Below are 26,939 nucleotides of genomic sequence, written 5' to 3'. Positions count from 1 at the left end.
ACAGTGAATCACCCGGGGAGGATGGACACAGTGAGATCAGACAGTGAATAACCCGGGGAGGATGGACCCAGTGAGATCAGACAGTGAATAACCCGGGGAGGATGGACCCAGTGTGATCAGACAGTGAATAACACGGGGAGGATGGACCCAGTGAGATCAGACAGTGAATAACACGGGGAGGATGGACCCAGTGAGATCAGACAGTATGTAACCCGAGGAGGATGGACCCAGTGTGATCAGACAGTGTGCAACCCGAGGAGGATGGACCCAGTGTGATCAGACAGTGTGTAACCCGAGGAGGATGGACCCAGTGTGATCAGACAGTGTGTAACCCGGGGAGGATGGACCCAGTGTGATCAGACAGTGTGTAAACCGGGGAGGATGGACCCAGTGTGATCAGACAGTGTGTAACCCGGGGAGTCTGGACCCAGTGTGATCAGACAGTGTGTAACCCGGGGAGGATGGACCCAGTGTGATCAGACAGTGTGTAACCCGGGGAGGATGGACCCAGTGTGATCAGACAGTGTGTAACCCGTGGAGGATGGACCCAGTGTGATCAGACAGTGTGTAACCCGGAGAGTCTGGACCCAGTGTGATCAGACAGTGTGTAACCCGGGGAGGATGGACCCAGTGTGATCAGACAGTGTGTAACCTGGGTTGGATGGAACCAGTGAGATCAGACAGTGTGTAACCCGGGTAGGATGGACCCAGTGTGATCAGACAGTGTTTTACCCGGGGAGGATGGACCCAGTGAGATCAGACAGTGTGTTACCCGGGGAGGATGGACCCAGTGTGATCAGACAGTGAATCACCCGGGGAGGATGGACACAGTGAGATCAGACAGTGAATAACCCGGGGAGGATGGACCCAGTGAGATCAGACAGTGAATAACCCGGGGAGGATGGACCCAGTGTGATCAGACAGTGAATAACCCGGGGAGGATGGACCCAGTGAGATCAGACAGTGAATAACACGGGGAGGATGGACCCAGTGAGATCAGACAGTATGTAACCCGAGGAGGATGGACCCAGTGTGATCAGACAGTGTGTAACCCGAGGAGGATGGACCCAGTGTGATCAGACAGTGTGTAACCCGAGGAGGATGGACCCAGTGTGATCAGACAGTGTGTAACCCGAGGAGGATGGACCCAGTGTGATCAGACAGTGCGTAACCCAGGGAGGATGGACCCACTGTGATCAGACAGTGTGTAACCCGGGGAGGATGGACCCAGTGAGATCAGACAGTGTGTAACCCGGGGAGGATGGAGCCAGTGAGATCAGACAGTGAATAACCCGGGGAGGATGGACACAGTGAGATCAGACAGTGAATAACCCGGGGAGGATGGACCCAGTGAGATCAGACAGTGAATAACCCGGGGAGGATGGACCCAGTGTGATCAGGCAGTGAATAACCCGGGGAGGATGGACCCAGTGAGATCAGACAGTGAATAACACGGGGAGGATGGACCCAGTGAGATCAGACAGTGTGTAACCCGAGGAGGATGGACCCAGTGTGATCAGACAGTGTGTAACCCGAGGAGGATGGACCCAGTGTGATCAGACAGTGTGTAACCCGAGGAGCATGGACCCAGTGTGATCAGACAGTGTGTAACCCGGGGAGGATGGACCCAGTGTGATCAGACAGTGTGTATCCCGGGGAGGATGGACCCAGTGAGATCAGACAGTGTGTAACCCGGGGAGGATGGACCCAGTGAGATCAGACAGTGTGTTACCCGGGGAGGATGGACCCAGTGTGATCACACAGTGTGTAACCCGGGGAGGATGGACCCAGTGAGATCAGACAGTGTTTTACCCGGGGAGGATGGACCCAGTGAGATCAGACAGTGTGTAACCCGAGGGAGGATGGACCCAGTGAGATCAGACAGTGTGTTACCCGGGGAGGATGGACCCAGTGTGATCAGCCAGTGTGTAACCCGGGGAGGATGGACCCAGTGAGATCAGACAGTGTGTAACCCGGGGAGTCTGGACCCAGTGTGATCAGACAGTGTATAACCCGGGGAGGATGTACCCAGTGTGATCAGACAGTGTGTGACCCGGGGAGGATGGACCCAGTGATATCAGACAGTTTGTAACCGGTGGAGGATGGACCCATTATGATCAGACAGTGTATAACCCGGGGAGGATGGACCCCAGTGAGATCAGACAGTGTGTAACCGGGGCAGGATGGACCCCAGTGAGATCAGACAGTGTATAACCCGGGGAGGATGGACCCCAGTGAGATCAGACAGTGTGTAACCGGGGGAGGATGGACCCCAGTGAGATCAGACAGTGTGTAACCCGGGGAGTCTGGACCCAGTGTGATCAGACAGTGTGCAACCCAGGGAGTCTGGACCCAGTGTGATCAGACAGTGTATAACCCGGGGAGGATGGACCCCAGTGAGATCAGACAGTGTGTAACCCGGGGAGTCTGGACCCAGTGTGATCAGACAGTTTGTAACCCGGGGAGGATGGACCCAGTGAGATCAGACAGTGTGTAACCCGGGGAGGATGGACCCAGTGTGATCAGACAGTGTGTAACCCGTAGAGAGTGGTCCCAGTGTGATCAGACATTGTGTAACCCGGGGAGGATGGACCCCGTGTGATCAGACAGTGTGTAACCCGGGGAGGATGGACCCAATGTGATCAGACATTGTGCAACCCGGGGAGGATGGAGCCAGTGAGATCAGACAGTGTGTAACCCGGGAGGATGGACCCAGTGAGATCAGACATTGTGTAACCCGGGGAGGATGGACCCAGTGTGATCAGACAGTGTGTAACCCGGGGAGGATGGACCCAGTGTGATCAGACATTGTGCAACCCGGGGAGGATGGAGCCATTGTGATCAGACAGTGTGTAACCCGGGGAGGATGGACCCAGTGTGATCAGACAGTGTGTAACCCGTAGAGAGTGGTCCCAGTGTGATCAGACATTGTGTAACCCGGGGAGGATGGACCCCGTGTGATCAGACAGTGTGTAACCCGGGGAGGATGGACCCAATGTGATCAGACATTGTGCAACCCGGGGAGGATGGAGCCAGTGAGATCAGACAGTGTGTAACCCGGGAGGATGGACCCAGTGAGATCAGACATTGTGTAACCCGGGGAGGATGGACCCAGTGTGATCAGACATTGTGTAACCCGGGGAGGATGGACCCAGTGTGATCAGACAGTGTGTAACCCGGGGAGGATGGACCCAGTGTGATCAGACATTGTGCAACCCGGGGAGGAAGGAGCCAGTGTGATCAGACAGTGTGTAACCCGGGGAGGATGCACCTCGTGTGATCAGACAGTGTGTAACCCGGGGAGGATGGACCCAGTGAGATCAGACAGTGAATAACCCGGGGAGGATGGACCCAGTGAGATCAGACAGTGAATAACCCGGGGAGGATGGACCCAGTGAGATCAGACAGTGAATAACCCGGGGGGATGGACCCATTGTGATCAGACAGTGAATAACCCGGGGTGGATGGACCCCGTGTGATCAGACATTTTGTAACCCGGGGAGGATGGACCCAGTGTGATCAGACAGTGTGTCACCCGTGGAGGATGGACCCAGTGAGATCAGACAGTGTGTAACCCGGGGAGGATGGACCCAGTGTGATCAGACAGTGTGTAAACCGGGGAGGATGGACCCAGTGTGATCAGACAGTGTGTAACCCGGGGAGTCTGGACCCAGTGTGATCAGACAGTGTGTAACCCGGGGAGGATGGACCCAGTGTGATCAGACAGTGTGTAACCCGGGGAGGATGGACCCAGTGTGATCAGACAGTGTGTAACCCGTGGAGGATGGACCCAGTGTGATCAGACAGTGTGTAACCCGGAGAGTCTGGACCCAGTGTGATCAGACAGTGTGTAACCCGGGGAGGATGGACCCAGTGTGATCAGACAGTGTGTAACCTGGGTTGGATGGAACCAGTGAGATCAGACAGTGTGTAACCCGGGTAGGATGGACCCAGTGTGATCAGACAGTGTTTTACCCGGGGAGGATGGACCCAGTGAGATCAGACAGTGTGTTACCCGGGGAGGATGGACCCAGTGTGATCAGACAGTGAATCACCCGGGGAGGATGGACACAGTGAGATCAGACAGTGAATAACCCGGGGAGGATGGACCCAGTGAGATCAGACAGTGAATAACCCGGGGAGGATGGACCCAGTGTGATCAGACAGTGAATAACCCGGGGAGGATGGACCCAGTGAGATCAGACAGTGAATAACACGGGGAGGATGGACCCAGTGAGATCAGACAGTATGTAACCCGAGGAGGATGGACCCAGTGTGATCAGACAGTGTGTAACCCGAGGAGGATGGACCCAGTGTGATCAGACAGTGTGTAACCCGAGGAGGATGGACCCAGTGTGATCAGACAGTGTGTAACCCGAGGAGGATGGACCCAGTGTGATCAGACAGTGCGTAACCCAGGGAGGATGGACCCACTGTGATCAGACAGTGTGTAACCCGGGGAGGATGGACCCAGTGAGATCAGACAGTGTGTAACCCGGGGAGGATGGAGCCAGTGAGATCAGACAGTGAATAACCCGGGGAGGATGGACACAGTGAGATCAGACAGTGAATAACCCGGGGAGGATGGACCCAGTGAGATCAGACAGTGAATAACCCGGGGAGGATGGACCCAGTGTGATCAGGCAGTGAATAACCCGGGGAGGATGGACCCAGTGAGATCAGACAGTGAATAACACGGGGAGGATGGACCCAGTGAGATCAGACAGTGTGTAACCCGAGGAGGATGGACCCAGTGTGATCAGACAGTGTGTAACCCGAGGAGGATGGACCCAGTGTGATCAGACAGTGTGTAACCCGAGGAGCATGGACCCAGTGTGATCAGACAGTGTGTAACCCGGGGAGGATGGACCCAGTGTGATCAGACAGTGTGTATCCCGGGGAGGATGGACCCAGTGAGATCAGACAGTGTGTAACCCGGGGAGGATGGACCCAGTGAGATCAGACAGTGTGTTACCCGGGGAGGATGGACCCAGTGTGATCAGACAGTGTGTAACCCGGGGAGGATGGACCCAGTGAGATCAGACAGTGTTTTACCCGGGGAGGATGGACCCAGTGAGATCAGACAGTGTGTAACCCGAGGGAGGATGGACCCAGTGAGATCAGACAGTGTGTTACCCGGGGAGGATGGACCCAGTGTGATCAGACAGTGTGTAACCCGGGGAGGATGGACCCAGTGAGATCAGACAGTGTGTAACCCGGGGAGTTTGGACCCAGTGTGATCAGACAGTGTATAACCCGGGGAGGATGTACCCAGTGTGATCAGACAGTGTGTGACCCGGGGAGGATGGACCCAGTGAGATCAGACAGTTTGTAACCGGTGGAGGATGGACCCATTAAGATCAGACAGTGTATAACCCGGGGAGGATGGAACCCAGTGAGATCAGACAGTGTGTAACCGGGGGAGGATGGACCCCAGTGAGATCAGACAGTGTGTAACCCGGGGAGTCTGGACCCAGTGTGATCAGACAGTGTGCAACCCAGGGAGTCTGGACCCAGTGTGATCAGACAGTGTATAACCCGGGGAGGATGGACCCCAGTGAGATCAGACAGTGTGTAACCCGGGGAGTCTGGACCCAGTGTGATCAGACAGTGTGTAACCCGGGGAGGATGGACCCAGTGAGATCAGACAGTGTGTAACCCGGGGAGGATGGACCCAGTGTGATCAGACAGTGTGTAACCCGTAGAGAGTGGTCCCAGTGTGATCAGACATTGTGTAACCCGGGGAGGATGGACCCCGTGTGATCAGACAGTGTGTAACCCGGGGAGGATGGACCCAATGTGATCAGACATTGTGCAACCCGGGGAGGATGGAGCCAGTGAGATCAGACAGTGTGTAACCCGGGAGGATGGACCCAGTGAGATCAGACATTGTGTAACCCGGGGAGGATGGACCCAGTGTGATCAGACAGTGTGTAACCCGGGGAGGATGGACCCAGTGTGATCAGACAGTGTGTAACCCGGAGAGTCTGGACCCAGTGTGATCAGACAGTGTGTAACCCGGGGAGGATGGACCCAGTGTGATCAGACAGTGTGTAACCCGGGGTGGATGGAACCAGTGAGATCAGACAGTGTGTAACCCGGGTAGGATGGACCCAGTGTGATCAGACAGTGTGTAACCCGTGGAGGATGGAGCCAGTGAGATCTCACAGTGAATAACCCGGGGAGGATGGACCCAGTGAGATCAGACAGTGTGTAACCTGAGGAGGATGGAGCCAGTGAGATCTCACAGTGAATAACCCGGGGAGGATGGACCCAGTGTGATCAGACAGTGAATAGCCCGGGGAGGATGGACCCAGTGTGATCAGACAGTGTGTAACCCGGGGAGGATGGATCCCAGTGAGATCAGACACTGTGCAATCTGGGGGGGATGGACCCAGTGAGATCAGACAGTGTGTAACCCGGGGAGGATGGACCCAGTGTGATCAGACAGTGTGTAACCCGGAGAGTTTGGACCCAGTGTGATCAGACAGTGTGTAACCCGGGGAGGATGGACCCAGTGAGAACAGACAGTGTGTAACCCGGGGAGGATGGACCCAGTGAGATCAGACAGTGTGTAACCCGGGGAGGATGGACCCAGTGTGATCAGACAGTGTGTAACCCGGGGAGGATGGACCCAGTGAGAACAGACAGTGTGTAACCCGGGGAGGATGGACCCAGTGAGAACAGACAGTGTGTAACCCGGGGAGGATGGACCCAGTGAGATCAGACAGTGTGTAACCCGGGGAGGATGGACCCAGTGTGATCAGACAGTGTGTAACCCGGAGAGTCTGGACCCAGTGTGATCAGACAGTGTGTAACCCGGGGAGGATGGACCCAGTGTGATCAGACAGTGTGTAACCCGGGGAGGATGGACCCAGTGTGATCAGACAGTGTGTAACCCGGAGAGTCTGGACCCAGTGTGATCAGACAGTGTGTAACCCGGGGTGGATGGAACCAGTGAGATCAGACAGTGTGTAACCCGTGGAGGATGGAGCCAGTGAGATCTCACAGTGAATAACCCGGGGAGGATGGACCCAGTGAGATCAGACAGTGAATAGCCCGGGGAGGATGGACCCAGTGTGATCAGACACTGTGTAACCTGGTGAGGATGGACCCAGTGAGAACAGACAGTGTGTAACCCGGGGAGGATTGACCCAGTGAGATCAGACAGTGTGTAACCCGGGGAGGATGGACGCAGTGTGATCAGACAGTGTGTAACCCGGGGAGGATGGACCCAGTGTGATCAGACAGTGTGTAACCCGGGGAGGATGTACCCACTGTGAACAGACATTGTGTAACCCGGGGAGGATGGACCCAGTGAGATCAGACAGTGTGTAACCCGGGGAGGATGGACCCAGTGAGATCAGACAGTGTGTAACCCAGGGGGGATGGACCCCGTGTGATCAGACATTGTGTAACCCGGGGAGGATGGAACCAGTGTGATCAGACAGTGTGGAAACCGGGGAGGATGGAGCCAGTGAGATCTCACAGTGAATAACCCGGGGAGGATGGACCCAGTGAGATCAGACAGTGTGTAACCTGAGGAGGATGGACCCAGTGTGATCAGACAGTGAATAGCCCGGGGAGGATGGACCCAGTGTGATCAGACAGTGTGTAACCCGGGGAGGATGGATCCCAGTGAGATCAGACACTGTGTAACCTGGGGGGGATGGACCGCTTGTGATCAGACAGTGTGTAACCCGGGGAGGATGGACCCAGTGTGATCAGACAGTGTGTAACCCGGGGAGGATGGACCCAGTGTGATCAGACAGTGTGTAACCCGGGGAGGATGGACCCAGTATGATTAGACAGTGTGTAACCCGGAGAGTCTGGACCCAGTGAGATCAGACAGTGTGGAACCCGGGGAGGATGGACCCAGTGTGATCAGACAGTGTGGAACCCGGGGAGGATGGACCCAGTGTGATCAGACAGTGTGTAACCCGGGGAGGATGGACCCAGTGTTATCAGACAGTGTGTAACCCGGGGTGGATGGAACCAGTGAGATCAGACAGTGTGTAACCCGGGTAGGATGGACCCAGTGTGATCAGACAGTGTGTAACCCGGTTTGGATGGAACCAGTGAGATCAGACAGTGTGTTACCCGGGACGGATGGACCCAGTGTTATCAGACAGTGTGTAACCCGGGGAGCATGGACCCAGTGAGATCAGACAGTGTGTAACCTGAGGAGGATGGACCCAGTGTGATCAGACAGTGAATCGCCCGGGGAGGATGGACCCAGTGTGATCAGACAGTGTGTAACCCGGGGAGGATGGATCCCAGTGAGATCAGACACTGTGTAACCTGGTGAGGATGGACCCAGTGAGAACAGACAATGTGTAACCCGGGGAGGATGGACCCAGTGTGATCAGACAGTGAATAACCTGGGGGGGATGGACCGCTTGTGATCAGACAGTGTGTAACCTGGTGAGGATGGACCCAGTGAGAACAGACAGTGTGTAACCCGGGGAAGATGGACCCAGTGTGATCAGACAGTGTGTAACCCGGGGAGGATGGATCCCGTGTGATCAGACATTGTGTAACCCGGGGAGGATGGACCCAGTGAGATCAGACAGTGTGTAACCCGGGGAGGATGGACGCAGTGAGATCAGACAGTGTGTAACCCGGGGAGGATGGACCCAGTGTGATCAGACAGTGTGTAACCCGGGGAGGATGGACCCAGGGTGATCAGACAGTGTGTAACCCGGGGAGGATGGACCCAGTGTGATCAGACAGTGTGTAACCCGGAGAGTCTGGACCCAGTGTGATCAGACAGTGTGTAACCCGGGGAGGATGGACCCAGTGTGATCAGACAGTGTGTAACCCGGGGAGGATGGACCCAGTGTGATCAGACAGTGTGTAACCCGGGGAGGATGGACGCAGTGAGATCAGACAGTGTGCAACCCGGGGAGGATGGACCCAGTGTGATCAGACAGTGTGTAACCCGGGGAGGATGGACCCAGGGTGATCAGACAGTGTGTAACCCGGGGAGGATGGACCCAGTGTGATCAGACAGTGTGTAACCCGGAGAGTCTGGACCCAGTGTGATCAGACAGTGTGTAACCCGGGGAGGATGCACCCAGTGTGATCAGACAGTGTGGAAACCGGGGAGGATGGAGCCAGTGAGATCTCACAGTGAATAACCCGGGGAGGATGGACCCAGTGAGATCAGACAGTGTGTAACCTGAGGAGGATGGACCCAGTGTGATCAGACAGTGAATAGCCCGGGGAGGATGGACCCAGGGTGATCAGACAGTGTGTAACCCGGGGAGGATGGATCCCAGTGAGATCAGACACTGTGTTACCTGGGGGGGATGGACCGCTTGTGATCAGACAGTGTGTAACCCGGGGAGGATGGACCCAGTGTGATCAGACAGTGTGTAACCCGGGGAGGATGGACCCAGTGTGATCAGACAGTGTGTAACCCGGGGAGGATGGACCCAGTGTGATTAGACAGTGTGTAACCCCGAGAGTCTGGACCCAGTGTGATCAGACAGTGTGGAACCCGGGGAGGATGGACCCAGTGTGATCAGACAGTGTGTAACCCGGGGTGGATGGAACCAGTGAGATCAGACAGTGTGTAACCCGGGTAGGATGGACCCAGTGTGATCAGACAGTGTGTAACCCGTGGAGGATGGAGCCAGTGAGTTCTCACAGTGAATAACCCGGGGAGGATGGACCCAGTGAGATGAGACAGTGTGTAACCCGGGGAGGATGGATCCCAGTGAGATCAGACACTGTGTAACCTGGTGAGGATGGACCCAGTGAGAACAGACAGTGTGTAACCCGGCGAGGATGGACCCAGTGTGATCAGACAGTGAAGAACCTGGGGGGGATGGACCGCTTGTGATCAGACATTGTGTAACCCGGGGAAGATGGACCCAGTGTGATCAGACAGTGTGTAACCCGGGGAGGATGGATCCCGTGTGATCAGACATTGTGTAACACGGGGAGGATGGACCCAGTGTGATCAGACAGTGTGTAACCCGGGGAGGATGGACCCAGTGTGATCTGACAGTGAATAACCCAGGGAGGATGGACCCCGTGTGATCAGACATTGTGTAATCCGGGGAGGATGGAACCAGTGTGATCAGACAGTGTGTAACCCGGGGAGGATGGACCCAGTGTGATCAGACAGTGTGTAACCCGGGGAGGATGGACCCAGTGTGATCAGACAGTGTGGAACCCGGGGAGGATGGACCCAGTGTGATCAGACAGTGTGGAACCCGGGGAGGATGGACCCAGTGTGATCAGACAGTGTGGAACCCGGGGAGGATGGACCCAGTGTGATCAGACAGTGTGGAACCCGGGGAGGATGGACCCAGTGTGATCAGACAGTGTGTAACCCGGGGAGGATGGAGCCAGTGTTATCAGACAGTGTGTAACCCGGGGTGGATGGAACCAGTGAGATCAGACAGTGTGTAACCCGGGTAGGATGGACCCAGTGTGATCAGACAGTGTGTAACCCGGTTTGGATGGAACCAGTGAGATCAGACAGTGTGTTACCCGGGACGGATGGACCCAGTGTTATCAGACAGTGTGTAACCCGGGGAGGATGGACCCAGTGAGATCAGACAGTGTGTAACCTGAGGAGGATGGACCCAGTGTGATCAGACAGTGAATCGCCCGGGGAGGATGGACCCAGTGTGATCAGACAGTGTGTAACTCGGGGAGGATGGATCCCAGTGAGATCAGACACTGTGTAACCTGGTGAGGATGGACCCAGTGAGAACAGACAGTGTGTAACCCGGGGAGGATGGACCCAGTGTGATCAGACAGTGAATAACCTGGGGGGGATGGACCGCTTGTGATCAGACAGTGTGTAACCTGGTGAGGATGGACCCAGTGAGAACAGACAGTGTGTAACCCGGGGAAGATGGACCCAGTGAGATCAGACAGTGTGTAACCCGGGGAGGATGGACGCAGTGAGATCAGACAGTGTGTAACCCGGGGAGGATGGACCCAGTGTGATCAGACAGTGTGTAACCCGGGGAGGATGGACCCAGGGTGATCAGACAGTGTGTAACCCGGGGAGGATGGACCCAGTGTGATCAGACAGTGTGTAACCCGGAGAGTCTGGACCCAGTGTGATCAGACAGTGTGTAACCCAGGGAGGATGGACCCAGTGTGATCAGACAGTGTGTAACCCGGGGAGGATGGACCCAGTGTGATCAGACAGTGTGTAACCCGGGGAGGATGGACGCAGTGAGATCAGACAGTGTGCAACCCGGGGAGGATGGACCCAGTGTGATCAGACAGTGTGTAACCCGGGGAGGATGGACCCAGGGTGATCAGACAGTGTGTAACCCGGGGAGGATGGACCCAGTGTGATCAGACAGTGTGTAACCCGGAGAGTCTGGACCCAGTGTGATCAGACAGTGTGTAACCCGGGGAGGATGGACCCAGTGTGATCAGACAGTGTGTAACCCGGGGTGGATGGACCCAGTGAGATCAGACAGTGTGTAACCCGGGTAGGATGGACCCAGTGTGATCAGACAGTGTGTAACCCGTGGAGGATGGAGCCAGTGAGATCTCACAGTGAAAAATCCGGGGAGGATGGACCCAGTGAGATCAGACAGTGTGTAACCTGAGGAGGATGGACCCAGTGTGATCAGACAGTGAATAGCCCGGGGAGGATGGACCCAGTGTGATCAGACAGTGTGTAACCCGGGGAGGATGGATCCCAGTGAGATCACACAGTGTGTAACCCGGGGATATTGGACCCAGTGTGATCAGACAGTGTGTAACCCGGGGTGGATGGAACCAGTGAGATCAGACAGTGTGTAACCCGTGGAGGATGGAGCCAGTGAGATCTCACAGTGAATAACCCGGGGAGGATGGACCCAGTGAGATCAGACAGTGAATAGCCCGGGGAGGATGGACCCAGTGTGATCAGACACTGTGTAACCTGGTGAGGATGGACCCAGTGAGAACAGACAGTGTGTAACCCGGGGAGGATTGACCCAGTGAGATCAGACAGTGTGTAACCCGGGGAGGATGGACGCAGTGTGATCAGACAGTGTGTAACCCGGGGAGGATGGACCCAGTGTGATCAGACAGTGTGTAACCCGGGGAGGATGTACCCACTGTGAACAGACATTGTGTAACCCGGGGAGGATGGACCCAGTGAGATCAGACAGTGTGTAACCCGGGGAGGATGGACCCAGTGAGATCAGACAGTGTGTAACCCAGGGGGGATGGACCCCGTGTGATCAGACATTGTGTAACCCGGGGAGGATGGAACCAGTGTGATCAGACAGTGTGGAAACCGGGGAGGATGGAGCCAGTGAGATCTCACAGTGAATAACCCGGGGAGGATGGACCCAGTGAGATCAGACAGTGTGTAACCTGAGGAGGATGGACCCAGTGTGATCAGACAGTGAATAGCCCGGGGAGGATGGACCCAGTGTGATCAGACAGTGTGTAACCCGGGGAGGATGGATCCCAGTGAGATCAGACACTGTGTAACCTGGGGGGGATGGACCGCTTGTGATCAGACAGTGTGTAACCCGGGGAGGATGGACCCAGTGTGATCAGACAGTGTGTAACCCGGGGAGGATGGACCCAGTGTGATCAGACAGTGTGTAACCCGGGGAGGATGGACCCAGTATGATTAGACAGTGTGTAACCCGGAGAGTCTGGACCCAGTGTGATCAGACAGTGTGGAACCCGGGGAGGATGGACCCAGTGTGATCAGACAGTGTGGAACCCGGGGAGGATGGACCCAGTGTGATCAGACAGTGTGTAACCCGGGGAGGATGGACCCAGTGTTATCAGACAGTGTGTAACCCGGGGTGGATGGAACCAGTGAGATCAGACAGTGTGTAACCCGGGTAGGATGGACCCAGTGTGATCAGACAGTGTGTAACCCGGTTTGGATGGAACCAGTGAGATCAGACAGTGTGTTACCCGGGACGGATGGACCCAGTGTTATCAGACAGTGTGTAACCCGGGGAGCATGGACCCAGTGAGATCAGACAGTGTGTAACCTGAGGAGGATGGACCCAGTGTGATCAGACAGTGAATCGCCCGGGGAGGATGGACCCAGTGTGATCAGACAGTGTGTAACCCGGGGAGGATGGATCCCAGTGAGATCAGACACTGTGTAACCTGGTGAGGATGGACCCAGTGAGAACAGACAATGTGTAACCCGGGGAGGATGGACCCAGTGTGATCAGACAGTGAATAACCTGGGGGGGATGGACCGCTTGTGATCAGACAGTGTGTAACCTGGTGAGGATGGACCCAGTGAGAACAGACAGTGTGTAACCCGGGGAAGATGGACCCAGTGTGATCAGACAGTGTGTAACCCGGGGAGGATGGATCCCGTGTGATCAGACATTGTGTAACCCGGGGAGGATGGACCCAGTGAGATCAGACAGTGTGTAACCCGGGGAGGATGGACGCAGTGAGATCAGACAGTGTGTAACCCGGGGAGGATGGACCCAGTGTGATCAGACAGTGTGTAACCCGGGGAGGATGGACCCAGGGTGATCAGACAGTGTGTAACCCGGGGAGGATGGACCCAGTGTGATCAGACAGTGTGTAACCCGGAGAGTCTGGACCCAGTGTGATCAGACAGTGTGTAACCCGGGGAGGATGGACCCAGTGTGATCAGACAGTGTGTAACCCGGGGAGGATGGACCCAGTGTGATCAGACAGTGTGTAACCCGGGGAGGATGGACGCAGTGAGATCAGACAGTGTGCAACCCGGGGAGGATGGACCCAGTGTGATCAGACAGTGTGTAACCCGGGGAGGATGGACCCAGGGTGATCAGACAGTGTGTAACCCGGGGAGGATGGACCCAGTGTGATCAGACAGTGTGTAACCCGGAGAGTCTGGACCCAGTGTGATCAGACAGTGTGTAACCCGGGGAGGATGCACCCAGTGTGATCAGACAGTGTGGAAACCGGGGAGGATGGAGCCAGTGAGATCTCACAGTGAATAACCCGGGGAGGATGGACCCAGTGAGATCAGACAGTGTGTAACCTGAGGAGGATGGACCCAGTGTGATCAGACAGTGAATAGCCCGGGGAGGATGGACCCAGGGTGATCAGACAGTGTGTAACCCGGGGAGGATGGATCCCAGTGAGATCAGACACTGTGTTACCTGGGGGGGATGGACCGCTTGTGATCAGACAGTGTGTAACCCGGGGAGGATGGACCCAGTGTGATCAGACAGTGTGTAACCCGGGGAGGATGGACCCAGTGTGATCAGACAGTGTGTAACCCGGGGAGGATGGACCCAGTGTGATTAGACAGTGTGTAACCCCGAGAGTCTGGACCCAGTGTGATCAGACAGTGTGGAACCCGGGGAGGATGGACCCAGTGTGATCAGACAGTGTGTAACCCGGGGTGGATGGAACCAGTGAGATCAGACAGTGTGTAACCCGGGTAGGATGGACCCAGTGTGATCAGACAGTGTGTAACCCGTGGAGGATGGAGCCAGTGAGTTCTCACAGTGAATAACCCGGGGAGGATGGACCCAGTGAGATGAGACAGTGTGTAACCCGGGGAGGATGGATCCCAGTGAGATCAGACACTGTGTAACCTGGTGAGGATGGACCCAGTGAGAACAGACAGTGTGTAACCCGGCGAGGATGGACCCAGTGTGATCAGACAGTGAAGAACCTGGGGGGGATGGACCGCTTGTGATCAGACATTGTGTAACCCGGGGAAGATGGACCCAGTGTGATCAGACAGTGTGTAACCCGGGGAGGATGGATCCCGTGTGATCAGACATTGTGTAACACGGGGAGGATGGACCCAGTGTGATCAGACAGTGTGTAACCCGGGGAGGATGGACCCAGTGTGATCTGACAGTGAATAACCCAGGGAGGATGGACCCCGTGTGATCAGACATTGTGTAATCCGGGGAGGATGGAACCAGTGTGATCAGACAGTGTGTAACCCGGGGAGGATGGACCCAGTGTGATCAGACAGTGTGTAACCCGGGGAGGATGGACCCAGTGTGATCAGACAGTGTGGAACCCGGGGAGGATGGACCCAGTGTGATCAGACAGTGTGGAACCCGGGGAGGATGGACCCAGTGTGATCAGACAGTGTGGAACCCGGGGAGGATGGACCCAGTGTGATCAGACAGTGTGGAACCCGGGGAGGATGGACCCAGTGTGATCAGACAGTGTGTAACCCGGGGAGGATGGAGCCAGTGTTATCAGACAGTGTGTAACCCGGGGTGGATGGAACCAGTGAGATCAGACAGTGTGTAACCCGGGTAGGATGGACCCAGTGTGATCAGACAGTGTGTAACCCGGTTTGGATGGAACCAGTGAGATCAGACAGTGTGTTACCCGGGACGGATGGACCCAGTGTTATCAGACAGTGTGTAACCCGGGGAGGATGGACCCAGTGAGATCAGACAGTGTGTAACCTGAGGAGGATGGACCCAGTGTGATCAGACAGTGAATCGCCCGGGGAGGATGGACCCAGTGTGATCAGACAGTGTGTAACTCGGGGAGGATGGATCCCAGTGAGATCAGACACTGTGTAACCTGGTGAGGATGGACCCAGTGAGAACAGACAGTGTGTAACCCGGGGAGGATGGACCCAGTGTGATCAGACAGTGAATAACCTGGGGGGGATGGACCGCTTGTGATCAGACAGTGTGTAACCTGGTGAGGATGGACCCAGTGAGAACAGACAGTGTGTAACCCGGGGAAGATGGACCCAGTGAGATCAGACAGTGTGTAACCCGGGGAGGATGGACGCAGTGAGATCAGACAGTGTGTAACCCGGGGAGGATGGACCCAGTGTGATCAGACAGTGTGTAACCCGGGGAGGATGGACCCAGGGTGATCAGACAGTGTGTAACCCGGGGAGGATGGACCCAGTGTGATCAGACAGTGTGTAACCCGGAGAGTCTGGACCCAGTGTGATCAGACAGTGTGTAACCCAGGGAGGATGGACCCAGTGTGATCAGACAGTGTGTAACCCGGGGAGGATGGACCCAGTGTGATCAGACAGTGTGTAACCCGGGGAGGATGGACGCAGTGAGATCAGACAGTGTGCAACCCGGGGAGGATGGACCCAGTGTGATCAGACAGTGTGTAACCCGGGGAGGATGGACCCAGGGTGATCAGACAGTGTGTAACCCGGGGAGGATGGACCCAGTGTGATCAGACAGTGTGTAACCCGGAGAGTCTGGACCCAGTGTGATCAGACAGTGTGTAACCCGGGGAGGATGGACCCAGTGTGATCAGACAGTGTGTAACCCGGGGTGGATGGACCCAGTGAGATCAGACAGTGTGTAACCCGGGTAGGATGGACCCAGTGTGATCAGACAGTGTGTAACCCGTGGAGGATGGAGCCAGTGAGATCTCACAGTGAAAAATCCGGGGAGGATGGACCCAGTGAGATCAGACAGTGTGTAACCTGAGGAGGATGGACCCAGTGTGATCAGACAGTGAATAGCCCGGGGAGGATGGACCCAGTGTGATCAGACAGTGTGTAACCCGGGGAGGATGGATCCCAGTGAGATCACACAGTGTGTAACCCGGGGAGGATGGACCCAGTGTGATCAGACAGTGTGTAACCCGGGGAGGATGGACCCAGTGTGATCAGACAGTGTGTAACCCGGGGAGGATGGACCCAATGTGATCAGACAGTGTGTAACCCGGGGAGGATGGACCCAGTGTGATCAGACAGTGTGTAACCCGGGGAGGATGGACCCAGTGTGATCAGACAGTGTGTAACCCGGATAGTCTGGACCCAGTGTGATCAGACAGTGTGTAAACCGGGGAGGATGGACCCAGTGTGATCAGACAGTGTGTAACCCGGGGAGGATGGATCCCAGTGATATCACACATTGTGTAACCCGGGGAGGATGGACCCAGTGTGATCAGACAGTGTGTAACCCGGGGAGGATGGACCCAGTGTGATCAGACAGTGTGTAACCCGGGGTGCATGGACCCAGTGTGATCAGACAGTGTGTAACCCGTGGAGGATGGAGCCAGTGAGATCTCACAGTGTGTAACCCGGGGAGGATGGACCCAGGGAGATCAGACAGTGAATAGCCCGGGGAGGATGGGCCCAGTGTGATCAGACAGTGTGTAACCCGGGGAGGATGGATCCCAGTGAGATCAGACACTGTGTAACCTGGTGAGGATGGACCCAGTGAGAACAGACAGTGTGTAACCCGGGGAGGATGGACCCAGTGTGATCAGACAGTGTGTAACCCGGGGAGGATGGACGCAGTGTGATCAGACAGTGTGTAACCCGGGGAGGATGGACCCAGTGTGATCAGACAGTGTGTTACCCGGGGAGGATGGACCCAGTGTGATCTGACAGTGTGGAACCCGGGGAGGATGGACCCAGTGTGATCAGACAGTGTGTTACCCGGGGAGGATGGACCCAGTGTGATCTGACAGTGTGGAACCTGGGGAGGATGGACCCAGTGTGATCAGACAGTGTGGAACCCGGGGAGGATGGATCCCAGTGAGATCACACAGTGTGTAACCCGGGGAGGATGGACCCAGTGTGATCAGACAGTGTGTAAACTGGGGGGGATGGACCACTTGTGATCAGACAGTGTGTAACCCGGGGAGGATGGACCCAGTGTGATCAGACAGTGTGTAACCCGGGGAGGATGGACCCAGTGTGATCAGACAGTGTGTAACCCGTGGAGGATGGAGCCAGTGAGATCTCACAGTGAAAAATCCGGGGAGGATGGACCCAGTGAGATCAGACAGTGTGTAACCTGAGGAGGATGGACCCAGTGTGATCAGACAGTGAATAGCCCGGGGAGCATGGACCCAGTGTGATCAGACAGTGTGTACCCCGGGGAGGATGGATACCAGTGAGATCACACAGTGTGTAACCCGGGGAGGATGGACCCAGTGTGATCAGACAGTGTGGAACCCGGGGAGGATGGACCCAGTGTGATCAGACAGTGTGGAACCCGCGGAGGATGGATCCCAGTGAGATCACACAGTGTGTAACCCGGGGAGGATGGACCCAGTGTGATCAGACAGTGTGTAACCCGGGGAGGATGGACCCAGTGTGATCAGACAGTGTGTAAACTGGGGGGGATGGACCGCTTGTGATCTGACAGTGTGTAACCCGGGGAGGATGGACCCAGTGTGATCAGACAGTGTGTAACCCGGGGAGGATGGACCCAGTGTGATCAGACAGTGTGTAACCCGTGGAGGATGGAGCCAGTGAGATCTCACAGTGAAAAATCCGGGGAGGATGGACCCAGTGAGATCAGACAGTGTGTAACCTGAGGAGGATGGACCCAGTGTGATCAGACAGTGAATAGCCCGGGGAGGATGGACCCAGTGTGATCAGACAGTGTGTAACCCGGGGAGGATGGATCCCAGTGAGATCACACAGTGTGTAACCCGGGGAGGATGGACCCAGTGTGATCAGACAGTGTGTAACCCGGGTAGGATGGACCCAGTGTGATCAGACAGTGTGTAACTCGGGGTGGATGGAACCAGTGAGATCAGACAGTGTGTAACCCGGGACGGATGGACCCAGTGTTATCAGACAGTGTGTAACCCGGGGAGGATGGACCCAGTGAGATCAGACAGTGTGTAACCTGAGGAGGATGGACCCAGTGTGATCAGACAGTGAATAGCCCGGGGAGGATGGACCCAGTGTGATCAGACAGTGTGTAACCCGGGGAGGATGGATCCCAGTGAGATCAGACACTGTGTAACCTGGTGAGGATGGACCCAGTGTGATCAGACAGTGTGTAACCTGAGGAGGATGGACCCAGTGTGATCAGACAGTGAATAGCCCGGGGAGTATGGACCCAGTGAGAACAGACAGTGTGTAACCCGGGGAGGATGGACCCAGTGTGATCAGACAGTGAATAACCTGGGGGGGATGGACCGCTTGTGATCAGACAGTGTGTAACCTGGTGAGGATGGACCCAGTGAGAACAGACAGTGTGTAACCCGGGGAAGATGGACCCAGTGTGATCAGACAGTGTGTAACCCGGGGAGGATGGATCCCGTGTGATCAGACATTGTGTAACCCGGGGAGGATGGACCCAGTGAGATCAGACAGTGTGTAACCCGGGGAGGATGGACGCAGTGAGATCAGACAATGTGTAACCCGGGGAGGATGGACCCAGTGTGATCAGACAGTGTGTAACCCGGGGAGGATGGACCCAGAGTGATCAGACAGTGTGTAACCCGGGGAGGATGGACCCAGTGTGATCAGACAGTGTGTAACCCGGAGAGTCTGGACCCAGTGTGATCAGACAGTGTGTAACCCGGGGAGGATGGACCCAGTGTGATCAGACAGTGTGTAACCCGGGGAGGATGGACCCAGTGTGATCAGACAGTGTGTAACCCGGGGAGGATGGACGCAGTGAGATCAGACAGTGTGCAACCCGGGGAGGATGGACCCAGTGTGATCAGACAGTGTGTAACCCGGGGAGGATGGACCCAGGGTGATCAGACAGTGTGTAACCCGGGGAGGATGGACCCAGTGTGATCAGACAGTGTGTAACCCGGAGAGTCTGGACCCAGTGTGATCAGACAGTGTGTAACCCGGGGAGGATGGACCCAGTGTGATCAGACAGTGTGTAACCCGGGGTGGATGGACCCAGTGAGATCAGACAGTGTGTAACCCGGGTAGGATGGACCCAGTGTGATCAGACAGTGTGTAACCCGTGGAGGATGGAGCCAGTGAGATCTCACAGTGAAAAATCCGGGGAGGATGGACCCAGTGAGATCAGACAGTGTGTAACCTGAGGAGGATGGACCCAGTGTGATCAGACAGTGAATAGCCCTGGGAGGATGGACCCAGTGTGATCAGACAGTGTGTAACCCGGGGAGGATGGACCCAGTGAGATCACACAGTGTGTAACCCGGGGAGGATGGACCCAGTGTGATCAGACAGTGTGTAACCCGGGGAGGATGGACCCAGTGTGATCAGACAGTGTGTAACCCGGGGAGGATGGACCCAGTGTGATCAGACAGTGTGTAACCCGGGGAGGATGGACCCAGTGTGATCAGACAGTGTGTAACCGGATAGTCTGGACCCAGTGTGATCAGACAGTGTGTAACCCGGGGAGGATGGACCCAGTGTGGTCAGACAGTGTGTAACCCGGCGTGGATGGAACCAGTGAGATCAGACAGTGTGTAACCCGGGTAGGATGGACCCAGTGTGATCAGACAGTGTGTAACCCGTGGAGGATGGAGCCAGTGAGATCTCACAGTGAATAACCCGGGGAGGATGGACCCAGTGAGATCAGACAGTGAATAGCCCGGGGAGGATGGACCCAGTGTGATCAGACAGTGTGTAACCCGGGGAGGATGGATCCCAGTGAGATCAGACACTGTGTAACCTGGTGAGGATGGACCCAGTGAGAACAGACAGTGTGTAACCCGGGGAGGATGGACCCAGTGTGATCAGACAGTGTGTAACCCGGGGAGGATGGACGCAGTGTGAGCAGACAGTGTGTAACCCGGGGAGGATGGACCCAGTGTGATCAGACAGTGTGTTACCCGGGGAGGATGGACCCAGTGTGATCTGACAGTGTGGAACCCGGGGAGGATGGACCCAGTGTGATCAGACAGTGTGGAACCCGGGGAGGATGGATCCCAGTGAGATCACACAGTGTGTAACCCGGGGAAGATGGACCCAGTGTGATCAGACAGTGTGTAAACTGGGGGGGATGGACCACTTGTGATCAGACAGTGTGTCACCCGGGGAGGATGGACCCAGTGTGATCAGACAGTGTGTAACCCGGTGAGGATGGACCCAGTGTGATCAGACAGTGTGTAACCCGTGGAGGATGGACCCAGTGAGATCTCACAGTGAAAAATCCGGGGAGGATGGACCCAGTGAGATCAGGCAGTGTGTAACCTGAGGAGGATGGACCCAGTGTGATCAGACAGTGAATAGCCCGGGGAGGATGGACCCAGTGTGATCAGACAGTGTGTAACCCGGGGAGGATGGATCCCAGTGAGATCAGACAGTGTGTAACCCGGGGAGGATGGACCCAGTGTGATCAGACAGTGTGGAACCCGGGGAGGATGGACCCAGTGTGATCAGACAGTGTGGAACCCGCGGAGGATGGATCCCAGTGAGATCACACAGTGTGTAACCCGGGGAGGATGGACCCAGTGTGATCAGACAGTGTGTAACCCGGGGAGGATGGACCCAGTGTGATCAGACAGTGTGTAAACTGGGGGGGATGGACCTCTTGTGATCAGACAGTGTGTAACCCGGGGAGGATGGACCCAGTGTGATCAGACAGTGTGTAACCCGGGGAGGATGGACCCAGTGTGATCAGACAGTGTGTAACCCGTGGAGGATGGAGCCAGTGAGATCTCACAGTGAAAAATCCGGGGAGGATGGACCCAGTGAGATCAGACAGTGTGTAACCTGAGGAGGATGGACCCAGTGTGATCAGACAGTGAATAGCCCGGGGAGGATGGACCCAGTGTGATCAGACAGTGTGTAACCCGTGGAGGATGGACCCAGTGAGATCTCACAGTGAAAAATCCGGGGAGGATGGACCCAGTGAGATCAGACAGTGTGTAACCTGAGGAGGATGGACCCAGTGTGATCAGACAGTGAATAGCCCGGGGAGGATGGACCCAGTGTGATCAGACAGTGTGTAACCCGGGGAGGATGGATCCCAGTGAGATCCCACAGTGTGTAACCCGGGGAGGATGGACCCAGTGTGATCAGACAGTGTGGAACCCGGGGAGGATGGACCCAGTGTGATCAGACAGTGTGGAACCCGCGGAGGATGGATCCCAGTGAGATCAGACATTGTGTAACCCGGGGAGGATGGACCCAGTGTGATCAGACAGTGTGTAACCCGGGGAGGATGGACCCAGTGTGATCAGACAGTGTGTAACCCGGGGAGGATGGATCCCAGTGAGATCAGACACTGTGTAACCTGGTGAGGATGAACCCAGTGAGAACAGACAGTGTGTAACCCGGGGAGGATGGACCCAGTGTGATCAGACAGTGTGTAACCCGGGGAGGATGGACGCAGTGTGATCAGACAGTGTGTAACCCGGGGAGGATGGACCCAGTGTGATCAGACAGTGTGTTACCCGGGGAGGATGGACCCAGTGTGATCTGACAGTGTGGAACCCGGGGAGGATGGACCCAGTGTGATCAGACAGTGTGGAACCCGGGGAGGATGGATCCCAGTGAGATCAGACAGTGTGTAACCCGGGGAGGATGGACCCAGTGTGATCAGACAGTGTGTAACCCGGGGAGGATGGACCCAGTGTGATCAGACAGTGTGTAACCCGGGGAGGATGGATCCCAGTGAGATCACACAGTGTGTAACCCGGGGAGGATGGACCCAGTGTGATCAGACAGTGTGGAACCCGGGGAGGATGGACCCAGTGTGATCAGACAGTGTGGAACCCGCGGAGGATGGATCCCAGTGAGATCACACAGTGTGTAACCCGGGGAGGATGGACCCAGTGTGATCAGACAGTGTGTAACCCGGGGAGGATGGACCCAGTGTGATCAGACAGTGTGTAAACTGGGGGGGATGGACCTCTTGTGATCAGACAGTGTGTAACCCGGGGAGGATGGACCCAGTGTGATCAGACAGTGTGTAACCCGGGGAGGATGGACCCAGTGTGATCAGACAGTGTGTAACCCGTGGAGGATGGAGCCAGTGAGATCTCACAGTGAAAAATCCGGGGAGGATGGACCCAGTGAGATCAGACAGTGTGTAACCTGAGGAGGATGGACCCAGTGTGATCAGACAGTGAATAGCCCGGGGAGGATGGACCCAGTGTGATCAGACAGTGTGTAACCCGGGGAGGATGGATCCCAGTGAGATCACACAGTGTGTAACCCGGGGAGGATGGACCCAGTGTGATCAGACAGTGTGTAACCCGGGGAGGATGGACCCAGTGTGATCAGACAGTGTGTAAACTGGGGGGGATGGACCGCTTGTGATCAGACAGTGTGTAACCCGGGGAGGATGGACCCAGTGTGATCAGACAGTGTGTAACCCGGGGAGGATGGACCCAGTGTGATCAGACAGTGTGTAACCCGGGGAGGATGGACCCAGTGTGATCAGACAGTGTGTAACCCGGATAGTCTGGACCCAGTGTGATCAGACAGTGTGTAACCCGGGGAGGATGGACCCAGTGTGATCAGACAGTGTGTAACCCGGCGTGGATGGAACCAGTGAGATCAGACAGTGTGTAACCCGGGTAGGATGGACCCAGTGTGATCAGACAGTGTGTAACCCGGGGAGGATGGAGCCAGTGAGATCTCACAGTGAATAACCCGGGGAGGATGGACCCAGTGAGATCAGACAGTGTGTAACCTGAGGAGGATGGACCCAGTGAGATCAGACAGTGAATAGCCCGGGGAGGATGGACCCAGTGAGATCAGACAGTGTGTAACCTGAGGAGGATGGACCCAGTGAGATCAGACAGTGTGTAACCCGGGGAGGATGGACCCAGTGAGATCAGACAGTGAATAGCCCGGGGAGGATGGACCCAGTGTGATCAGACAGTGTGTAACCCGGGGAGGATGGATCCCAGTGAGATCAGACACTGTGTAACCTGGTGAGGATGGACCTAGTGAGAACAGACAGTGTGTAACCCGGGGAGGATGGACCCAGTGTGATCAGACAGTGTGTAACCCGGGGAGGATGGACGCAGTGTGATCAGACAGTGTGTAACCCGGGGAGGATGGACCCAGTGTGATCAGACAGTGTGTTACCCGGGGAGGATGGACCCAGTGTGATCTGACAGTGTGGAACCCGGGGAGGATGGACCCAGTGTGATCAGACAGTGTGGAACCCGGGGAGGATGGACCCAGTGTGATCAGACAGTGTGGAACCCGGGGAGGATGGACCCAGTGTGATCAGACAGTGTGTAACCCGGGGAGGATGGACCCAGTGTGATCAGACAGTGTGTAACCCGGGGAGGATGGACGCAGTGTGATCAGACAGTGTGTAACCCGGGGAGGATGGACCCAGTGTGATCAGACAATGTGTTACCCGGGGAGGATGGACCCAGTGTGATCTGACAGTGTGGAACCCGGGGAGGATGGACCCAGTGTGATCAGACAGTGTGGAACCCGGGGAGGATGGACCCAGTGTGATCAGACAGTGTGGAACCCGGGGAGGATGGACCCAGTGTGATCAGACAGTGTGTAACCCGGGGAGGATGGACCCAGTGTGATCAGACAGTGTGGAACCCGGGGAGGATGGACCCAGTGTGATCAGACAGTGTGGAATCCAGGGAGGATTGACCCAGTGAGATCAGACAGTGTGTAACCCGGGGAGGATGGACCCAGTGAGATCAGACAGTGTGTAACCCGGGGAGGATGGACCCAGTGAGATCAGAAAGTGTGGAACCCGGGGAGAATGGACCCATTGTGATCAGACAGTGTGTAACCCGGGGAGGATGGACCCAGTGTGATCAGACAGTGTGTAACCCGGGGAGGATGGACCCATTGTGATCAGACAGTGTGTAACCCGGGGAGGATGGACCCAGTGTGATCAGACATTGTGTAACCTGGGGAGGATGGACCCATTGTGATCAGACAGTGTGTAACCCGGGGAGGATGGACCCAGTGAGATCAGACAGTGTGTAACCCGGGGAGGATGGACCCAGTGTGATCAGACATTGTGTAACCCGGGGAGGATGGACCCAGTGAGATAAGACAGTGTGTAACCCGTGGAGGATGGACCCATTGTGATCAGACAGTGTGTAACCCGGGGAGGATGGACCCAGTGTGATCAGACAGTGTGTAACCTGGGGAGGATGGACCCAGTGAGATCAGACAGTGTGTAACTTGAGGAGGATGGACCCAGTGAGATCATCTGTGTGTAACCCGGGGAGGATGGACCCAGTGAGATCAGACAGTGTGTAACTTGAGGAGGATGGACCCAGTGAGATCATCTGTGTGTAACCTGGGGAGGATGGACCCAGTGAGATCAGACAGTGTGTAACTTGAGGAGGATGGACCCAGTGAGATCATCTGTGTGTAACCCGGGGAGGATGGACCCAGTGAGATCAGACAGTGTGTAACTTGAGGAGGATGGACCCAGTGAGATCATCTGTGTGTAACCCGGGGAGGATGGACCCAGTGCGATCAGACAGTGTGGAACCCGGGGGGGATGGAGCCAGTGAGATCAGTCAGTGTGGAACCCGGGGAGGATGGACCCAGTGAGATCAGATAGTGAATAACCCGGGGAGGATGGACCCATTGTGATCAGACAATGTGTAACCCGGGGACGATGGACCCAGTGTGATCAGACACTGTGTAACCCGGGGAGGATGGACCCAGTGAGATAAGACAGTGTGTAACCCGGGGAGGATGGACCCAGTGAGATCAGACAGTGTGTAACCCGGGGTGCATGGACCCATTGTGATCAGACAGTGTGAAACCTGGGGAGGATGGACCCAGTGTGATCAGACAGTGTGTAACCTGGGGAGGATGGACCCAGTGAGATCAGACAGTGTATAACCTGGGGAGGATGGACCCAGTGAGATCAGACAGTGTGTAACCTGGGGAGGATGGACCCAGTGTGATCAGACATAGTGTAACCCGGGGAGGATGGACCCAGTGAGATAAGACAGTGTGTAACCCGAGGAGGATGGACCCAGTGAGATCAGACAGTGTGTAACCTGGGGAGGATGGACCCAGTGTGATCAGACATAGTGTAACCCGGGGAGGATGGACCCAGTGAGATAAGACAGTGTGTAACCCGAGGAGGATGGACCCATTGTGATCAGACAGTGTGTAACCTGGGGAGGATGGACCCAGTGTGATCAGACAGTGTATAACCTGGGGAGGATGGACCCAGTGAGATAAGACAGTGTGCAACCCAGGGAGGATGGACCCAAATGTGATCAGACAGTGTGTAACCCGGGGAGGATGGACCCAGTGAGATCAGACAGTGTGTGACCTGGGGAGGATGGACCCAGTGAGATCAGACAGTGTATAACCTGGGGAGGATGGACCCAGTGAGATCAGACAGTGTGTAACCTGGGGAGGATGGACCCAGTGTGATCAGACATAGTGTAACCCGGGGAGGATGGACCCAGTGAGATAAGACAGTGTGCAACCCAGGGAGGATGGACCCAAATGTGATCAGACAGTGTGTAACCCGGGGAGGATGGACCCAGTGAGATCAGACAGTGTGTGACCTGGGGAGGATGGACCCCAGTGAGATCAGACAGTGTGTAACCCGGGGAGTCTGGACCCAGTGTGATCAGACAGTGTATAACCCGGGGAGGATGTACTCAGTGTGAACAGACAGTGTATAACCCGGGGAGGATGGACCCCAGTGAGATCAGACAGTGTGTAACCGGGGGAGGATGGACCCCAGTGAGATCAGACAGTGTTTAACCTGGGGAGGATGGACCCAGTGTGATCAGGCAGTGTGCAACCCAGGGAGTCTGGACCCAGTGTGATCAGATAGTATATAACCCGGGGAGGATGGATCCCAGTGAGATCAGACAGTGTGTCACCCGGGGAGTCTGGACCCAGTGTGATCAGACAGTGTGTAACCCGGGGAGGATGGACCCAGTGTGATCAGACAGTGTGTAACCCGGGGTGGATGGAGCCAGTGAGATCAGACAGTGTGTAACCCGGGGAGGATGGACCCAGTGTGATCAGACAGTGTGTAACCCGTAGAGAGTGGTCCCAGTGTGATCAGACATTGTGTAACCCGGGGAGGATGGACCCCGTGTGATCAGACAGTGTGTAACCCGGGGAGGATGGACCCAGTGTGATCAGACAGTATGTAACCCTGGGAGGATGGACCCCAGTGAGATCAGACAGTGTGTAACCCGGGGAGGATGGACCCAGTGTGATCAGACAGTATGTAACCCTGGGAGGATGGACCCCAGTGAGATCAGACAGTGTGTAACCCGGGGAGTCTGGACCCAGTGTGGTCAGACAGTGTGTAACCCGGGGAGGATGGTCCGAGTGTGATCAGACAGTGTGTAACCCGGGG

The 26,939-nt window shown here is 56.0% G+C and overlaps 1 protein-coding gene across 3 annotated transcripts in view; it reads left to right on the top strand.

Moving 5' to 3' along the window:
* Positions 1–26,939, top strand: part of LOC137361318 (NACHT, LRR and PYD domains-containing protein 3-like) — a 126,551-nt gene that overhangs the window by 40,168 nt on the left and 59,444 nt on the right. Inside the window, exon 1 of one of the 3 annotated variants that reach the window (XM_068026218.1) lies at positions 4,139–4,206. The exons of the other annotated variants lie outside the window; for them this stretch is intronic. The gene's annotated coding sequence lies outside the window, so the exon portion shown is untranslated. Of the gene's footprint in view, positions 1–4,138; positions 4,207–26,939 lie in introns of those variants that run through there. 3 annotated transcript variants of the gene reach the window in all.

Source organism: Heterodontus francisci, unplaced genomic scaffold (assembly GCF_036365525.1).
Source record: "Heterodontus francisci isolate sHetFra1 unplaced genomic scaffold, sHetFra1.hap1 HAP1_SCAFFOLD_506, whole genome shotgun sequence".
NCBI lineage: Eukaryota > Metazoa > Chordata > Chondrichthyes > Heterodontiformes > Heterodontidae > Heterodontus > Heterodontus francisci.
Note: the sequence above shows the minus strand (reverse complement) of the source record. Positions and strands in the feature narration are given on the sequence as shown.